General features: G+C 44.8%; 1 long non-coding RNA gene across 2 annotated transcripts in view; it reads left to right on the forward strand.

Annotated features, from left to right (window-relative positions):
• Positions 1–5,913, forward strand: part of LOC102756322 — an 8,326-nt gene extending 2,413 nt beyond the window's left edge. Inside the window, exons 2-4 of one of the 2 annotated variants that reach the window (XR_436118.2) lie at positions 1,853–2,080; positions 2,469–2,670; positions 5,581–5,913. This is a non-coding gene — a long non-coding RNA (uncharacterized LOC102756322). The remainder of the gene's footprint in view (positions 1–1,852; positions 2,081–2,468; positions 2,671–5,580) is intronic. The other variant, XR_001515343.1, reaches the window with a different exon arrangement.
• Positions 5,914–20,821: the final 14,908 nt, after the last annotated feature.

Here is a 20,821-nt window from a genome sequence, read left to right on the forward strand (position 1 = left end):
CCCAGGCGCTTCCTGGCAGGACAGGTAGGTTCCATCTCTCCGCAGGGTCTGTTCAAGGCATGGTCTGTGTGCCCCCTGGCCAGCTGGGGCCCAGCAGCAGTGGTTCTTTCTGTCATTTGGAGACAGAATTTGGCTGTTGCTCAGGTAATGGGTGACCTTCACCGTGCTTTTCGTGCAGCTGAATAAAGCCTTCCTTGTACACTGGAGGGGACTTATACCATTCTTGGAACCTCAAGCATCAAAAGATGTCCATTGTCAATAATGGCAGCTCCAAGAGTGTAAAATTGACTAGAAAAATTGGAGGATGAAGTTCCTGGGACACCCTCTCTGTCATTCCAAATAGGAACCAGTGGTCTGGCCCCCAGAAGTGTCCCCGATGCTCTTCACTGCTGTCCATGCCATCCCAGGAGCAGTTTCTAAGTTGACTTAGAAAGTTTTGTGTTGGCTCCTGCAGGGCAGGGATGCCCTCGCTTTGGCCTCAGGCAGGGGAAGTGGTTGCTGGGCCCTTGAGGGCACTTCTGAATGTTTGCAGAGGCTGAGCCTGAACAGAGATGCCCTCCCCAAATCTGCCCTACGAATCTGCCCTGCGGACCTGCACTCATCCCTGCCTCCAGTGGGACTTGATCGTTCCAGGAAACGCATCAGTTTCAGGAGCTTTGTCAAAGCAAATGTGTTTCTAGTTCAACTTGGCAGCCCAGGTCCTGGAAAGACTGGAAAATTTTCTACCTCCGGCCCCTTGGACCTGATGTTTTCTAAAATAGGTGTGCAGGGATGGTTTCCAAAGCCTGCCCAAGCCTCTGGAAAGTTCTACATTTTGGTGGGTGCCACAGAAATGCTGGTGCTGCTGGAAGGCACAGAGACAGGGATCAGGCAGCCCAGCTTGGCTTGGTCTGGAGGACCTTCCTTTGAGACGTCACATTCAAAAGGCTGTTAGCAAGGGGCGTCAGTTTCTAACCACATGGACACATCCAGCATCTTGCTTGAGTAGCTTCATGAAATGTAAGCAGATTTCACCCAGAGGGAGGGTTCAATCCCTCCCTGATGATTGAGCCTGGGACTGACACCCATCATTTGGGCACTATCTCACTGGTTACACGTGTCATCTCCTTCAGTGGGAAGGGGTTGACACAAGGGCATGCACACTGGGATGGAGATTAGTGAGAGCCATGTTGGGGCTGCCACCAGGAAAATGCACTCACTGTTCCAGACCTGAACCAAAGCTGTTGCTCTATACCTCGGCACTCAGGGCAAGCAGACTGGGTTATTCGCATGTGCCCACTTTTTTTTTTCACATGTCATTACATCCCTGTAATTTGTATTGCAAACATCTCCCCTCCCTTCTCTCTGTATAGTTTGGAGCCTCACTGAACCTTGATTACTGCAGTAGCCTTCTTCCAAATTGGTCTCTCAGATAATCTTATTCACCCAGGCCAATCCCTGAGTATTCCTTATAAAACTAGAATTCAATTATGCATGGATTAAGGTGTGTGCTTCCCCCTTCCATGCTGCAAACACACACACACACACACACACACACACACACACAGTTCCTAACACCCATAAAAGCCAAACATGACACTTATTCTAGTAAGTCAGAGAATTTAGAATGTGCTAATATGTGAACTAGAATGAAGCCTAAGGATGATCTAAGTTAACATTTTTCAGGGAGTATTCCAGAATAAATTTCAGAATCGCTACCTGGGAAATTTGTTAAAAATGCAGACTTCCAGGCTCCCTCCACCTGACCAAACTAATTTTCTTGGAGCAGATCTAAGTGTGCATTGGGAAGCCACTTTCCCAGTTGGTTTTATGCACAGTAATGACTGAGAGTCCCCTGATCTACATTCAACAGATGCTGCTGAGATGTGAGGAGGACTAGACCGCTCATTAGCAGCAGGTCTAGAGAATTCGAAGTTAAATCCAGACCCACTGCCTCCACGTTCATCATCTCACTGCCCTGCACTTTGACAGCTGATGTGGAGGACCTGGGAGGATATGGCCGCAGGACGCAACAGTCTCCTCAGCTCTGGGGAGCAGAGCATGGTCCTGGCAAATAAGAAGCTCACACATTATCGGGGAGGTGAATGTATGTTCAGCAAACTAACATGGTACAGTGAACACAATATGGAAGCAGAGCACCTGGACATTCAGACCAGGAGTAGTGGGGGTGGGGTGGGGGGAGGGCATTAGTTATTAGCAGGGCTAATAAAGCCCAGGAAGTGTTCACTAACAAAGTGTCTAGTCACTGACTAAACTGGCTGGTTTCTCAACATAGTCTGGCTCATTGTAACAATATAGAGAGCTCTTTGTTCATAGACCTTAATCTGTTGCCAAAATGTTTGTACCTTATGTTCCCATTTCTCAAGGATTTCTGGTCAAAACTGTGCACCCACATCCTCCTAATGAACCAAGTGTCCAACAAAACAAAGATTTTTGGTCTCCTTGTGAAGGCCATTGTGTCTTCATAGGACCTCTCTGTCCAGGAACATCCCTAATGAGGTACAGAAAGGCACTTACCACCCAGACACAGACATTCCGCTGCTGTGAGAACCGCAGACGGAAGTTTTCTCTGCCTCCTGGAGACGAAGCCAAGCTTTCTCCTCGCGGAAGCCATGAGGATTGCTGTCTTCCTCTGGACCATTCTTCTCTCTCTGAGCCAAGTTCCACCAGGTAACCAAATGAACTCTGCAGAGCCTTGGTAAGGGCGAAGTGCCTGGACCTCATGGGGATCCAGTGCTCAGAGCAGAAGTCTGTCACCTGTGCCCTGTGGAGGGTCTCATAGCAAACTTGGAAGACCTGTTGGCTGAGAGCCCTCAACCACTTACCTGCAGCCACGTCTCTTTAGTTCTTCATAGCCACTCAGATGAAATGAAATTGAGGATGTTTCAAGTGCTTGAAACCTTATCTTCTCCATTTCTAAAAATAAAATTAATTAGGCAAATTTACTAGCAGTTTCTAAACCTAGATAACAAACAAAACAAAAACAATTGGTGAGTTATCCTACTAAACGTGGCCTCCAGAAATCCTCCGCTTACTTTCAGCAAAAGGTCTGCAGAGGCCCAGTTACCCTAAGATGCTGGCATGAGAGCTACACAAGAGCTGTAGGGCCCCAGGCAGAAGGGATTAGTGAGGGGGGGAGTATTTTAAAGGTGTACTGTGTGTCTAAGAATTCTCCAACTTGTGCCTCCATAATGTTCGTCCCCTGGGCTTGGCTCTGCCCAGTGATGCTCCATCTCCACACTTGGCTTTTCCTCTTCCTTTTCAACATCTAGTTAAACAAAAGAATCAGAGACTACACTGCCCTAGAGTGTATCTTCCTGCACTCAACATGCACAGGTGCATCCCAGGTGCGAAGCATCTGTGGGCATCTCCTTGCTTTCACCCAAGGAGATGACCAGACACCCAAGATAGACCAGGAAATTCCCTACAACTCCTGGGTGTGTAGGCTCTTGGGTGTGTAGAATAAGCAACCTATTGTTCTAGATCTAGTGGAATATCTTATCTTTTCCTGAGAATTCAGGCCCTCAAGGGTCAGGGAGGAGTATCCAAGTAGTCAGACGTGTAAATGTGGACAATCCTCTTATATTTTAAGGAATTGTTGGTTGATATGCTTTCTCCTGTTTGAAAAAAGACACTTCCCCAATTTTTCAACAGAAAATATGCTCGGGGGCATGCCCATTCTTGGTGAATCCAGACTTGCCTGTCAAAATCCGTGTTTTAAAGGAATACTTACTGTGAACAGGTAGATAGTACTTTGGGTTTGGGAGGTTGTGGGTGCAGCTTGTGAGGCAAATATCAACTCGTTTTTAGAACTACTCTGGAGGTTGCAGTTGGGGGAGACTGGAGGTGGGAAAACTGTTCTATTTCTCAGGTATTTGCTAATTAAGCACCGCTGTGCACCCGTACTAGGAAGCAGCATATGAGGGGAAAAGGATGTGATGGCCCTTCGCTTCCACAAAGTCACAGGTTGGCCACCTTCATTGCCAGGGAACAAAAAGCCCCAAACACAGCATTTGCATGTGGTGGAGGAGAGGTTTCCTACATGGGACCTTTAGAAAATGACTAAAAGAAAGGTAAATCAAGAACAATGTGATATTTGAGAGCCCAGGTCCTGAGCCTTAGGGGACCTGACTGGGAGTCAGAACCATGGCACCTGTTTAGTACTAAGAGTGCTTGAGGCTCCCTGTCCACCTGACTCTCCCTCAGTGACAGTCTGCGTGTGTGTGCACGTGTGTGAAAGTGTGTATCTGTTTATGTGTGGAGTGTGCTGACTACCCCACACTCTATAAGGGAATGAATGGCCCCAAAAGTAAGAAAAATACCCTGAATGTTACTTGGCTTCTTACACACACAGGTAACAGTGGGCCATATTTTTATAGAGCTCCTTTGTGATTTAAAAGGAAATGTTCAGTTGTCAATTGCCACAAAACAGCACACTTACCTCCAAGATGTGTGCCATCAAAGTGACAACACATGTCTGTACCAACATGCTAAAGGATAAAAAATAGCTCTGTATTAACCAAGTATTGCACAACTGTTCGCTGAATGCCTATGATGTGCCAAGACTTGAGCTGAGCTCTGGGATATACATACAGAAAAGAGTAAGGTGTTCATCACCCAGCAGTGGGGTCAGGTGGAGGCAGGACAGCAGAGTAGAATGCAAGACGTGCCCCAATAGAGGGACATCTCAGAGTGACTTCTAACATGTCACAGGACATGCCAGTGCTTCATCTTCTCATATTCTAAACTCAGATGACCCTTCTAGTGGCAACGGGCCATTTCTAGCCCAATTTCACTGGGGTCCATCTACACAGTAGTTGAGCTGGTTGCAGACAGAGGAAGAGATGTGCAGCCCAGGGAATGAAAAACTCAGATTCCAAGTGATTGCTACACAGTGCTCAACAATGACAATGGTCACTGATTTAAAAACAACAATATACCCTTAAATTATTTCTGAATTTATACAGTGAAAATATGATGTTGCATATTTGATCTTCATAGCCATTAACCGATTGCTTTGTGAACACTGAAGAGATAAATTCAATGTAATGCGTCTGGGTTTCGAGAGGTATTTTCTGGATGTATATAAACGCTCTATAATGATTAGAAGCTATCCAAGAACTGGACTTTGGTTCCAGAATAAGGAGACCTGGGCACGCTGGCGTTGATACCTCTTACTCTCATTAGCAGTCCTGGGCTGATTTAAAATGAAACCCAACCTGTGCATCAGAATGAGGAGCTACTCAGGAGTGAGAAGGGTGGGAGAAGCTGGTGCTTCTGCCTGGAACTGCCAAAGGGGCGCAGCTCCCCAGTCTGGCCTGTTATTACTTAGACACACCCAGCAATGCCAAGAATGACTACCCCACACTCTATAAGGGAATGAATGCCAAGAATTCATTCCCCCCAAATGCCAAGAATCCAAATCTTTGTGGGAAAGCAGATTTTTAAGTGTTGGCTTTAGGACTCAAACAGCAACAGCAATCAACACAACATAATTTCGAGACACGCTCCCTCTCTGTGTGCTTCAATAGACTTCAGAGAGATGACTCAATAGTTACAATAACCCTCTTCTCTGTGCAGCCGGGGGCAAATTCAAGGAGATCTGTGAGCGTCCAAACGGCTCCTGCCAAGTATTCTGCCTCGAAACAGAAGTCCAGGCTGGGAGATGTCTAAGCGGCAAGCCGTGCTGCCTGCCCATGGGACATGAACCACGGATCGACCCGACGATACCCCCTCAGTACTGAGGCCTTTCAAAGGGTTTTGCTTGTTTGGATGTTTCATTCTCTGGTTCTCCATCCCCATCTCTCACTGTCTTGTCTGTCACAGGGATTCTTGCTGAGTCCTCAATAAATAATAAAGAAGCACTCGCAAACACAGAGCCACTGTGTACACCCATGTGCTCTATTCTCGCTGCAGTGCTGTCTGGTCGCATTTTTCCATCTAGTCTGCATGAGCTCCTGGCTCAGTTTCAGGGGGACACTCAGTTTCATGGGGACACTTTCATTCTCCCTACCCTTTGTGCCCAGCCCGGCCCCCTTTAGCCTTCACTGGGGGGCTGCTTTCCCCTTGGGAAGATGCTTGACCTTGTTCCCTGGGGTTCTGTCCCTGATGGAGGGACAGGTACCCTGCAGTCAGACCTCCCCAGTCAGTGAACAATCATCAGAATCCTGCACCAGGGACAGAGTCACAGCTGAGAAAACATCCTGTCCTCACGCTTCCCCAAGGCAGTGAGCACTCAGGGCCTCTCCATGTGCTCCCAGCTGAGACTAGATTCATTGGGCCCCACCTTCCACCAGGCCTGGCCACAGCTTCCCTTGCTCCCTTCCCTCTCCTCCCCGCTGGGAACAAGGGCTTCAGCCTCCTCTGCCTACCCTGAAAATGACCGCAGACCCAGGGGCTTGAGGCACAACAAGGAGTTTTGTAGTGCAGAAGTCTGACATGTATCTCAAGGCTAAATTAAGGCTCAGTGGTCTGGGCTGCATCCCTTTCTAGAGACTGTCTTGACATTAATGGGGAGTTGCTGCTGTTCGTCACCAGTCACCAGGCTTCATCCATCTTTAAAGCCAGCGATGGGCATCTCTCCTTCTCACCTCCTAACACTTCTACCTCCGCTCCCCTTTGGGACCCCTGTGATGCCACTGGCCCATCTGGGTAAGCTGGATAACCTCCCTGCTTTAAGGCGATGTGATTGGCAACTTTAATTCTACCTTCAACTCCTCGGCTGTGTCAGGTGATACAGTCATAGTTCCAGGGATGAGAATATGGCCTTCTTTGCCAGAGGAGGTGTGACACTATTTTACCTACAATAGCCACCGAAGATTTCCCCCACACATCAGTCACCCATTTGGTCTACTCTGAGATGGTTTTAGTTACTTTGTGTAGAGAAACCATCATTGTTAGAGTTTTCTTTTGGGTGAAAAGTCATAGAGCCTCCCTTGGTCATGGGAAGAGGATAGAATCAATGCATATATTTTTCTTCTGTCTCCAGAAGTTAGCCCTCTTTTTAACTGAAAGTCTGTGCCCTTTGACCATCATCTCTCCAATTCCTACCACCCCCACCCTCACCCATCCCCTGCTCTCCTCTCTGTTACTATGAGTGCCACTGTTTTAGATCCTGCATGTACGATCACACAGTATTTATCTTTCTGGGTGTGAATTAGTTCACCTAGTATAATGTAAAGTACAGCCTAGGGAATCTCTCTATATAAAACCCTTATAATGGAAATAGATGGAACGGTGAAACAACCAAACAACCAGTCGCTATAACATGTGCTGACCACCAGGAGGTGCACGCGGAACATGGCAGGCATTGGCAACAGGCCGGCAGAGTGTGAAACATGGTGGGCGTTGGCTGCAGTGAGATGGTGGAGCAGGTGAGCGGGGGCGCCAGACCAAGGTTGCTGTCATGGGGCGAGCCTCTGGTGGTTACTGAAAATCCCTTGCTCCTGCATGCCAGGGTCCTGCCCGGCACCTGTCCAGGACTTCTCCACCTCCCTCTGCTCCTGAGGAGTGTTTGGGGCAGCGGCCACTGATTGCGTCTGCTGCTGGCGCTGGCCCCAGTCACTTTGCACTGTCAGTGGGTGCAAGCGGGGCCAACACCTGCAGTGCATGGGAGCGGCAGTGGTGGGAGTGGGGCTGCCAGCAGACGGGACCAGGGGCAATAGGGGGAGGGCACCGAGGATGGGCTGAGACCTTCCCCTGTGCCCACTGCAGCCTCATGGCTCACAGTTCCCTTCAAGGTGCACGAATTTCTGCACTGGGCCCCTAGTATAGTTCATAATATTGCATAACTATGGATGATGCCAGATGGGTACTGGACTTATGGGGGGGGGTCACTTGGTACGTTATATAAATGTCTAATCATTCTGCTGTGCATCTGAAACTAATATAATATTGTATGTCAATATTATAATTGAGAAGTTAGAAAAAAAAACCACTAAGAATAAAAAGGAATTTGCTATATCTCTCCAGCCAGAACATGGCCTTCCAGAGTAACCCTAGCTCCCACCCCCATAACTTCCTGTACCTCTGCAGCTTGGAGGAGATCCAGTCATGCAGAAAAACCTACACTGTTCTCCCTCTCAGTCCCAAGTATAAATCAACGGGCACCATTTCTGAAACAGGAAGGCATTCTGTCTGGCTTGGCTCCTGACCCATGCCTATAACCCAAACTATCCCCAGGTTCATTCAAGTCAGCTGCAACCTGATGGCCTTAGAGCCAAACCTAAGCCCTAAGAATTGTCCATATAAATAGAAACAAGCAAACAGAGGAACTCTGCAGGAGGATTTAGATGCTGTAAACCACAGTTCTCAACTGGAGATGCTTTTGCTCTAGCACCTAATTGGTAATGTCTGGAGACACTTTTGGTTGTAACAACCAGGAGGGTGCTAGTGGCATCTGTGGGCTGAGGCCACGGATGCTATCAACAACCCTACAATGTGCAGGCATGGCCTTTAGGCACAATTATCTGCTCCAAGTGTCCACAGTGCTGAGGTTGAAAAACTCTGCTCCAGGCGGTGACATACGAGAAGCAACAGAAGGGGACAGATGCCTGGCCTCAAGGGCACCTCTCCTAGGAAACCCATGTCCCTTCTGCACCCATCCTCCTGCCTCTACTCCCCAAACACTGCACCTTAACTCAGGGGCAGGCCGCATCTGACAGTCACTCTTGGACATTCTAGCATCTTGGTTGATGTTGTCATCCTTACGGATTGTTTCTCTTTTGTTTTTGCTTCTACCCCCTTTTCAGGGAGTAACACACATCTGGGACAATTAGCAACAGATCCAACTGCCCAAAAGAATCTGACTTAGTTATTCCCCAGGTCCAGACCAACTCATGAAACAGTTTCCGTGGGCTACTTCAAACCTGCCAAAGCAATCCCAAATGAGCTTGCAACCTACTCATGTTGAACATTTGAGTGTCAAAAATAAGGCCAACTAAGACATTGCTTCTACTGTGTCACTTTTTCCTTCTTCTACACCATGCTCCTTGGTGACATGGGGACCAGGACCCTGCATTTATTTCCCAGACTCCTTTGCCGCGTGGCTGGGAGAGCTTGGATTCTGGAGACGAGGGAAGGGTCTTCCTTCCTCATTTTCATTCCTGTCGCCATTGTCACAGCAGTAACTGCTCACTACAGCCACCACAGTTGACTCCTGTCCACCTTCTCATGGTGCTCTACAACTCATCTCATGTCTTCCAAAAGGTCTCTTCTCAGAGCGCCAGAGGCACTGACGGCAGTTGGGAAGGTGGCCTCCCGGGGGAGCCCTCCTAGACAGCATGGAGGGCTGGATGCTGCCACCTGCTGTTGTCTCCGCACTCCCTAACGCTAACCCTAACCTCAACACCTGTGCAACAATCCTGGCTTAAATCCCCTCTGTTCTGACCAATCCAGCTGATACCCCTTTGCTTATCCTGTGGCTGCTGCTCACACAATGACTACATCGTACCGCTGTGTGTAGGACACACAGCTCTAGTTACCTGTTGAACAGGTGGTGAGGAGCATTGTAGACTGGAATGCACCACTCACAGCTGATAGGGTGGGTAGGTGTTAAATACCTGAAGACAGACTCTAGAGGATCTACTAGTAAAACAATAAACAGTCAGGCCAAATTTGGAATGTTAAATACCTGAAGACAGACTCTAGAGGATCTACTAGTAAAACAATAAACAGTCAGGCCAAATTTGGAAGACAGGTTCTACTCTAAACATCATACATGTGACATATAATTCAATTTCTATTTTCTCCAGAGCATAAGAACAGGCTACATATTTCTTCCAAGACCCTCAATAATTCTAAGTGGAAAGAGCACAGACAGGCATATTTGATCCTAAAGCAATGCAAATGGAATTTAATTACAAATAATAAAATATTTCAAAAACATTCTTAATAATTCGAAAGGAAATGATAAAGAAACTACTCTGAATACTGATTTGCTGATCGTATATATTTAAATATATAGATATATAAGATAATCTAAAGTAACTCCTACCAAATAGGTAGGGTTATTATATTAGACAATATAAAATAGAAAATTTTATTCAACTTGTGTAATTCTGACAATGACTGTGTTCTACAGTGTATCTATTTAAACATAATTTCCACATTTCTCTTTCCTTTAATAACAAAGGATCATCATCCCCCTCCACCACTTCCCCCACTCCACACACTTACAAACTCAAAATTATTTTAGGGAAAAACAGGGGCTGAGAAATGAACTCATAAAGATTGAGCATTAACCTAAAAGAGACAGAAATTCAAAAGAATTTGTTTTAACAATAAAGACTGAGATAGAACATACGTTTTCTTTATACATATGAATAAATTTGCCTTGATAAAAAATGCTTTAAAACATCTATCAGCACATTGCATAATAATGAAATAGAAGAAGTTAGTTTTAAAATAAGAATTTCCTATTAGATACCATTATTTAAAATTGTTCCAGAAATTCTAGGTCCCAAAATTAGTCAATAGAAGGGAACAAAAAGAAGTAAAAGCTAAAATTGAAATATATTTTTCAATATTTGATAATGCTATTTTGTTTTTAATCCTCACCTGAGGATATATTTTTTATTGATTTATAGAGAGAGTGAAAGAGAGAGAGAGAGAGAGAGAGAGAGAGAGAGAGTTCTAAGCAGCAATCTTTTGGTGTAGGGGATGATGCTCCAACCAACTGTGACACCTGGCTAGGAGCTGACAATGCTAGTTTTTAACAATGGAAAAATATCACTGAAAATCTTTATGACCCACAGAATGGCAGCTTCTGACTTGAGCCCCAAGAATCCCCATCTCCAGTCTTCTTGCCCTGTATCATGCCCTCCTCTGGACTGTGGGGTGGACCTAGTGGCTTGCTTCTAATGAACAGAATATGGCACCAGTGATAATCTATCTCTGACCTGTGACTGAGCTTTAAAAGACTGAGATTTCCATGCTTCTCACACTCCTCCCTTCCCCGTTTGCTCTGAACCATCCAGCTTCCATGCTGGGAGATGCTCCATGGAGAGGCCCACATGGCAAGGAGCTGAGTGTGGCCAGCAGCCCAGAGGTGACTGAATCCTTCCCAGAATCACGTGAGTGCCTTTAGATATATCTGTGCATCAAGACACCTGACCTACAGCAACTCTGAGATAGTGCAAGTTGTTTAAGCCACTATGATTTGGGATAACTAGTTATGTAGCAATTGGTACCAACATACAGACAGGATTGAGGAAAGTGATTAATTTAAGATTAGTATTGAGAACCAAACCCACACCACCCAGAACACATATCTTAAACTTGACCTACTTAAGAGATGGGAAAGGGGGGAAATTTTCCAGAAAAAGTTGAAGTGAAAAAGTGAAACTTAGAACATAGGAAAATACAAAAATTCTTCATTGTCAGTATCTAATATGTTTTTAAAATATCATGAGAAGTCTATTTTTAGATAACTGGAGTTTATATTCCATTTTTACATCTTAAAAAACAATGAATGAGTTACCAGATTTTTCAAATAACCCTAAATTTTCGTATGCTATTAAGCACTTAAAATGTTAACTTCCTAATTATTTACCATATAACACATTGATAAATATATATACTAGAGGCCCGGTGCACAGATTTGTTCACTGTTGGGGCCCTTCGGCCTGGCCTGTGGGAATCGGGTTGAAACTGGCTCTCCGACATTCTCAAAGGGGTCCTAGATTGCGATAGGACAACAGTGCCTGGGGCAGCAACCTAACCCATGGTGGATTCCGCAAGGAATCAAGTTCCCTCCTCTCTCCTCTCTGGGTCTGGGGTGTAGGTGAAACAGATTCAGGACCACAGTGCATCAGCAGAGTATATTTTTATCCAGATAGTGCAATTTAGTTTTAACCAAAAGACAATTATTAAAATGACTATTCTGCTAAGATAGCAAAAGATACCTACCTATACTGAGAAAAGTTTTCTAAAATGTATAGTTATGATTAAATTTTAGCAGTGGAATTCCAAGAACTTAATTTTTTTCTCCTTTTCTATGTTTTCTACATTTTCTGTAATGCCAGGTTTTAATTAAAAGCAAACATTTATAAAAATAATAAAAATATATTTCCAAAGGCCACAAAGTCTACAAAGGGGTTGAAATATGCTTTCAACATAGCATAAATCTCACTGAGGATATTTTTTTCCATTGATTTTTAGAAACAGTGGAAAGGAAGGGGGAGAGACACAGAGAGAGAAACTATATGACAGAGACACATCAATTGCTTGCCTCCTGCATGCATCCCAACCAGGGCTGGGGATGAAGCCTACAACCGGGTTACATGCCCTTGACTGGAATCGAACCCAGGATCCCTCAGTCTGTGGGCTTATGTGCTAACCACTGAGAAAAACAAGCCAGGGCTGGAGCATGTTCTTTATCATCTTTTTCATGAAGCCTTTCCTGACATTCCCATCCTCCCTTCCCCTTGGTGTACGTGTATGACTGCCTGCATCTGTTTTACTGTTCATCTCCTATGATTGATTGATCCCGCTGGTGTGACCTAGCTTTGCAACACCGCCTGGCACACAGGAAGTCATCAAGTATGGCCAGCAGTCACATACGCATGTGCCTAAGGAAAGCAGGAGAGAAGACGGCTTACAGGGAGGCTACCCCGACCCCTGGGACATGGGCGGCATTGACTTTGGCTTTATCGTCCGTTGAGTTACCAGCACAGTGTGTACTTCGGCGCCTGGAGACTTCCTGTGGGAGACTGAGTGCTTCTCGCTTTGTTAGGGTCTACTAACCAAGAACAAACCACAGGCCTGGGCGCATCATAAAAAGCCGGGGGCCTGCCATCCTCAGAGACTCCGGCTCTGACTGTTCTTTCTTCTTCACTGGCTGGTCAACCATGAGGTACCATGTGCTTCTCTCCACTCTCCTCCTTCTGACTCTCTTACCCGCAGGTAAGGTGATGGCTGCCCACTGGGGTCTGTGGTGTAGAAGTCTATCTGGCAGGTCCAACAAAACCCCTGGCATCAGTCTTATGGGCTCATAGACCTAATATCAACAGCTTCTCTGGGACCGTAACAGGGTAGGATAGGAATGAGACCACTCCTTTGCCGTGGACCAAACTGCCTGCTGAGGTCACTTCTGCTTTCTCCATACGTTGTGTCTTGGGGTGCCCTGATGAGGCATGATCACTGATCTGTAGGCAGGTGAATCTGAAAGGCTTCAATGGCAGTGGCTTTTCAGATCTATCACTGTATCTACTCACTAGGTCAAAGGAGTTGGACAGAATCCCATCACCAGCAGCTGGTGCTAAGGGCATGTCCTGGGGATCTCTGTCACGGTGTGTTTGACTCCTGACGGATGCAGATGTGCTCTCATTATGGAAGAGGTAGGTCCATGGTTGTAAGAAGAGGCTGGACACATACCTAGACACTTTTGGAAAGTAAAGGGACCCCTGTTATAACTGCATCGGAAAAAACAGGCCGCGAAATAGAACTGTCCCAGCCTCACTGGTCACTCTCTCTAAATGGCACACACCCAGTGTTGGGTTTCAAAAAGAGGAGGGGTTACTGAGATGATGTGCTCATCCACACTCTAGGAAGGGATTCTTATGGTAAATGACAGCCACAAAAAATAGGTTCCCAAAGCCTAAATCTGATCCTGGGACTTGAGGCTGGAGCACACACTTTGGAATACTAACTCATTAGTTATGCAGGAAGAAAGCAATTGTGCTGGGGAATGGAGAGGGTAATAAAAAAGGTGATATTCTACGGTCGCAAATCCTTTGTGTTATCAGGTTCAAACTCATCATTTTCAGAGGCAAGGACTGAGGTCTGTAGCAGTGCTCCACAGTCTGGAATTTAAGTATTCATACGTGCACCCGGAAACAATGCCCCAGGGCTAAGGAGGGCACGAGGCGATGGTGTAGAGAGAATTTAGTTTGTTCATCAGGCAAGGCTACTCCACATCAGTAGGACAGAGCATATGTAGAAGACACCTATTACACCAAATAGTCTTTATGTTTGCACCTGGAAACATTTCCGTTTGGAGATGAGGTCTCTTTATAGAAGAGGTATGTCCGTGGTTGTAAAAGTAGGCTGCATATACATCTTTTTATCCAAACTAGACACTTCAGGAAAATAAAGGGACCGACCGCTGTTATAACTGTATTGGAATGTTACATTAAATCCTTTAATTTAAAGAAGGATTTGTTCAGATTGTACTAACTGCTCGGCACTCTTCTGAATTTCACACTGGGCAGTATGATCAGCGAGGACTATCGAAGGCTATGACTCAAATACAGACAAACCTGCTGCTGGAAATGCAGCTGCCAATGTGGACGCCATGCTGTCCCCAGGCTGCTCATTCATCAGCCTCTGCTGAACTGTGGACAGTGCTGAGTCAGACCGTACGGACTCATGAGTTTGTGGGCGTTCATGTGCTCACAATGGAAGCAGGCGTCAACAACGGTCAGGGCTGCGTGGGGGCTCTCCTGGCTCCACACCCCTGTCCAGGAAGGAGCTTTGAGACTCAAGTGGTCCAAATGCTACCTCCTGGCTCAGTGGTCTAAGATCTGTTGGCCCACCTAGCCCTTGCCTTTGCTTCTCTGTCCTCATCTTTCACTTTGATACTTCCTTCTGGGCCCCCTAAGGAATAGGCTGCTGTTTTGTAGTTTGCTACCTCCTTTTCTCCCATAACTCTTTATACTGGAGAGACCCAAGGCTCCGTTCCTGGTCCTCTTCTCTTCTCTCTCTCCATCCAGTCCTTGGGGCCAGTCCCATCCTTTTTAAATTCCCCTCCTGGATCTCTCTTTTGAACTCCAGTCTTGTAATGAATATCCAATGTGTAATTTATATCGTTATATGGATAATGTCCATAACTATTATATTATTATGTCATAAAATTAAGATTAAAAAAAATGAGCTCCCAAGTTTCCCTCCATATAGTTTTACCCCAGCACAGTGGGCTGTGGCCAGCATTCCCTGGAGCCTCTCTTGGCCCTTCTACACCATCTCATGTTCAATAGCTTATACATCTGCACCCTGAAAGTATCTCTCAGGGCTTCTGTCCCATGACCAGCCTCAGAGAATAATTGCCCCATACTCAGTGAAAGGACAGTGTGTTTGCAGAATTTCTCTCCTCTGTGGCAGAATAATATCCAATTGTTACACATACCACATTTTCTTCATCCATCAACAGATTCAACATCTACCCTGATGATGGACTCTTAGGATCTTGGCTATTGTGAATATTTCTACAATGAACAATAATGCTGATATCTCTTTGAGATAGTGATTTCTTCTCCTTTGAATGTATACCCAGAAGTGAGTTTGCTGGATCATATGGTGGCTCTGCTTTAAAATTTTTGAGGAATCTCCATATTGTTTTCCATAGTGACTGCACTGATTTACAGGCCCACCCTCAGTGCACCAGGGCTCCCTTTTCTTCATATCCTCACCAGTGCTTGTTATCTCTTGTCTTTTTTTTATAATAGCCATTCTAACAGGTGTGCGGTGGTATCTCATTGTGGTTTTGATTTGCACTTCGCTGCAGATTAGTGATGCTAAGTTAAGCACCTATTCATGTCCTTGTTGGCTATTTGTTAGTCTTTTTTGAAAAAAATGTCTACTCAAGTTTTCTGTTTATATCTTAATTGGATTATCTTTTTTTTTCTTCTGTTGAGTTGTATGGGTCCCATATATTTCTGGATAGCAACCCTTTATGATATGCACTTTTTCCATTCTGTGGGTTTCCTTTTCATTTTGCTGATGGCTTTTTTTTCTTGTGAAGATTTTTAGTTTCATGAAGTCCCAGTTATTTATTTTTTCTTTTATGACTTGTTCTTTTTTTACAAAAAATATATTTTATTGATTTTTTACAGAGAGGAAGGGAGAGGGATAGAGAGTTGGAAACATTGATGAGAGAGAAACATTGATCAGCTGCCTCCTGCACACTCCCCACTGGGGATGTGCCCACAACCAATGTACATGCCCTTGACCGGAATTGAACCTGGGACATTTGAGTCTGCAGGCTGACGCTCTATCCACTGAGCCAAACCGGTTAGGGCTATGACTTGTTCTATTGGTGTTACATCCAAAGGTCATTGCCAAGACAATGTCAAGTAAATTTGTTCTTAGGTTTTCTTCTAGGACTTTTATGGCTTCGGGTCTTATGTTGAAGCTTTTAATTTACTTCAAGGCAATATTTGTGAGTTGTTTCATTGTTTTGATGTGAATGTCCAGTTTTCCCAGCATCATTTATTGAAAAGACTGTCCTTTCCTCATTGAGAATTCTTGGCTCGCTTGTCAAATATTAGTTGACTATAAATACATGGGTTTATTTCTGGGCTCTCAATTCAGTTCTCTTGGCCTATTGAGTTTGTTTTTAGAGCAGTACCATACTGTTTTGATTAATATAGCTTTGGAATACAGTTTGACTTCAGGAAGTGTGATGCCTCCATCTTTGCTCTACTTTCTCAAGATTTCCTTGGCTATTCAGGGATTTTTTTCATGGTGTCATATGAATTTTAGAATTGTTTCTTCCAGTATTCTCCAGATACACAGGTCTTTCTGTTCTTCAAATAAACTAAGCCAGGAGGATGAATGTATTTTTATTCTCGTCATTCAGATGTCAGTTCAAAAGCTACATCCTCGTCAGAAAGCCTCTCCTATTTCATCAACTCCATCATCCAGACCTTTTGCATTATCGCATTATTTTGTTCTAAACACTTGCCACTTTCTGGTATTATATTATTCATTTATTTTTGTGTTGTCATTATTTCCTTTATTGAATGTAAGTGCTGTAAGAATACAAACTATTTCAGCTATTTTCAGCTGTGTTCTATTATTAGTATGAAGAAAAATGACTGGCAAAGAGAAGTTAGTAAACCTTGGCTGGAGATCCAGACAGAGGAGCAAACGAAGAAGCAGGTGTGTTTAAAACGTACATTTCATCCATCCACCTGTTGTTCCATTTTGCCATTTGCCAAAGTTCTTACGTTAGCGAGGACAAGAACTTACAAGAAAAGGAAAGGCATTATGAACACTCAGGCTGTTGGGTGAACAACAGAGGCAGTAAGCGTGGCAGGGACACTGGACAGAGCCTTCATCCAGCTCCTTCTCTCTACGTAGAAATGCTCAATCCAGAACTCTTCTGTCCTCACAGGAGGAGTGGATTCACTCGTGGACTAATTACCTCACAGACTCTCTTTCTCTGCAGTAAGGAGCGGTTTGGGTGCTGCTGAAAACCACTGTCTCAATCTGTCCGGCATCTGTAGAAGAGACACCTGCAAAATCATAGAGGACATCATTGGTGGCTGCCGAAGGAGGTGGAAATGCTGCAGAGCATGGTGGATCCTGATACCAGTCCCCACACCAGTTATATATTCAGAATACCAAGATCCCCTGAAGCCTAGATTGAAATGAAATGAGGAAAAGAAAGCATCTGAAGGAACGTTCCTGGCATCTAACATTAGAATATATATATATTTTGATGTATTGCAATTTTATGACCAATTTTTATTTTCCTGTGTCACTAAAAATAAATACATAATGATTTAAAATCTACCCACATGCTACTTTTTTGGAATCCTTTTCAGATCCAAACAATGTCTTTTAAAGCGAGAAAGGCCATTTATTTAACAATACATGCATATTTTTAAATTTGTCACAGAGAGACCAAAATGTTAACAAAAAAGTGAAACTATAATTACACAAAACATCATTAAATAGACACAGAGAAAACGCAAAGGCAAAATACAGAAGAAATTCAGAAAACATAAGGAAAGGGAAGAGATATAAAGAAAGGGGACAAAATAGAAAGGGGAAAGAATAATTTGGGATAAACACAAAGATGGTAACTGCACAGCAGATGATCATAAAGAGATGAAAACAAGAAAGGAGAGAGAATGAGAGGTTGAAGATCAACAGAAATGTATATTAAATATCTAAAAGATACAATTTCAACTAGCACAGGGATTCTGATGTTACGCCTATGAAAAACATTATGATCATTTAGATCCCCAAGGTTTTACTGCGCTAGACCAGTGGTCGGCAAACTGCGGCTCACGAGCCACATGCGGCTGTTTGGCCCCATGAGTATAGCTCTTCCACAAAATACCATGTGTGGATGCACATGTACAGTACGATTGAAACTTCGTGGCCCATGCACAGAAGTCGGTATTTTGTGGAAGAGCCACACTCAAGGGGCCAAAGAGCCGTATGTGGCTCGTGAGCTGCAGTTTGCTGACCACTGTCCTAGACACATAATTTCTTCATGGAACTGGAATTTCACTGGGACTATATATTGACCTCTTTGAAGAGCATGCTGCCAGTACTCCTTGTACATAGCGATTGGGATACTTCATAACTTCTGACTTCAAGTTCCATCTTTCCCCCTCTTGTTCGAAGTTCTCACTTTCCTTTCCTGATGTCACATCCCTCAAAGCAGATCTTAATAGTTTTAGTTTTCACTCATGTGTTGAATTTTGATGATTAGAAAAATTTGGTGAGGACCCCATTTTTCTTTATATAATGCAATATTTATTTTTTTATTCTCAGAGTGTGCACATTTTCTACATAACGTGATACCATCTTGACAAGGGTTAGGGCAAAATTGACCTTAAAACAGTGGAGATAGGCTGTAGGCCAGGAACTAAGTGCATAAATGGTGGTCAGAAAGCTCCTTCACCCTCTCCACTCTCTGGGGATATCGGGACTATTCATGTTATCGATAACTACTTGAGTAAGCTTTGGTGGTTTGGGTATTTTAAAAAATTTGTCATATTTTAAATAAGATATATTCACTGTCATAAAAATGTTTAGGAATACTATAGAAGTTATGTTCTATTAGTTTATTTATTTATTTTTAATGTATTTTTATTTGTTTATTTTTAAACTGTTTTTAAATATATATTTTTATTGATTTTAGAGAGGAAGGGAGAGGGGGAGAGAGAGAGATAGAAACATCAATATGAGATAGAATAATTGATTGGCTGCCTCCTGTACCCAAAACCTGGTCATGTACCCTGACCAGGATTTGACCCATGACCTCTTGGTTCATAGGTCGATGCTCAACCACTGAGACACACTGGCTAGGCATGTTCTATCAGTTTAAAATAAAGTGCTATACTTTAATATACTTTATGTAAGTCTCATCGTAACCACCAGGAAAAAACCCTGTAGTAATCACAGAATAGAACATGATGTTCAAACATACTGATACTAAAAGAGATCAAATTATAAAAGAAGACAGCAAGATAATAAGCAAGAAATAATGGACCTACAAAATCATCAGAAAATTAACAAAATAGCAATAATCATCCTATTTAATAATAGACAAAGATGGTAATTGACCATACATTCGCTATGCCTCCAATCGGCTAATCAGCGCAATATGCAAATTAGCCGCCAACAAAGATGGTGACTAATTTGCATACTGTAGGCAGGGCGAGCTGCCATCTGGGCCCTATTTGCAGCCCTGGGCGGCAGGGCTTAGGCTGGACCCTCATGTGCTGCCTAAGCCCTACCCTGAGCCAAACCCAGTGTGCAGCCTAATCCCCAGCTGCCTAAGCCCTGCCCCCATCCAGGACCTCCGTGTGCTGCCTAAGCCCCTCCCCCGTCTGGCACCCCTGTGTGCTGCCTAAGCCCCGAGCCACCTAAGCCCCGCCCCCAGGCGGGACCCCATGGCGATTAGAGAGCAGGAAAGTGCCGCCCACAGGCAGCACCCAGCAGGGCCTGACCCCGGGTGCCCTGGCGATCCAGTGATTGGTGAGCAGGAAAGTGTGTAGGCAGCACCCAGCAAGGCCTGCTCCTGGGTTGCCACAGCAATCCCAAAGCTGGAAAGGCCAGCCTGCAGGCAGCACCCCACCCTGGCCACAGCTCAAGGGAGAGTACAACACACAGTGGAGGCCAGGAGCCTGAGAGATCAACAGAGAGGGGCGCCTGCTCCAAGCCTCCAGCAGACACACACACACAGATCCTACTCTGAGCCTCCAATGTGGCTGGGGGCAGACCCCGAGCTGGGACACACACACACGACACCTGCTCCGAGCTTCTGCTGCCAGACTGTGGCGGTCAGTAGGACATCCACTGAGGGCTCCTGGACTGAGGGGCAGGCTGGGCTGAGGGAACCCCATCCCCCAGTGCAAGAATTTCGTGCACTAGTTCTATATAATAAAAGCCTAATATGGAAATTGACCAAACGGCAGAATGACTGGTCACTATGATATGCACTGACCACCAGGGGGCAAATGCTCAATGCAGGAGCTTCCCCCAGCCCACAGGCCCCAACTGGGCCAAGGCAGGAGCCACCACCTCCCCCCACATCCCCCTGGCTGCCCTGCAGAGGGAGGTGACCGGTGGTGGCAGGGGTCAGGGCCAGTGAGCAGGTAGCATCAGGCTGGCCAAGATGGGTCTCCAATTGCCCCACTTGTCACCCTGCAGATTGGCCCTGATTGTCAGCCAGCCTAGGGACCCTATCCAATTTTCTGCACTGGGCCTCTAGTGTTAACATAAATGGATTAAATTCTGTAATCAAATATACAGAATGGCTCTATGAATTTAAAAGGCAAGATCCAACAATATTCAGTCCACAAAAGACTCATTTCAGCTTTAAAGATACACATAGACTTTGTAGTAAAGGAATGGAAAAAGATACTTCAAGCAAATGGTAACCAAAATAAACAAGGTTAGCTATTCTTTTTTTATATATATATTTTATTGATTTTTTACAGAGAGGAAGGGAGAAAGATAGAGAGTTAGAAACATCGATGAGAGAAACATCGATCAGCTGCCTCCTGCACACTCCCCACTGGGGATGTGCCCGCAACCCAGGTACATGCCCTTGACCGGAATCGAACCTGGGACCTTTCAG

This window comes from Myotis davidii, unplaced genomic scaffold (genome assembly GCF_000327345.1).
Source record: "Myotis davidii unplaced genomic scaffold, ASM32734v1 scaffold184, whole genome shotgun sequence".
NCBI lineage: Eukaryota > Metazoa > Chordata > Mammalia > Chiroptera > Vespertilionidae > Myotis > Myotis davidii.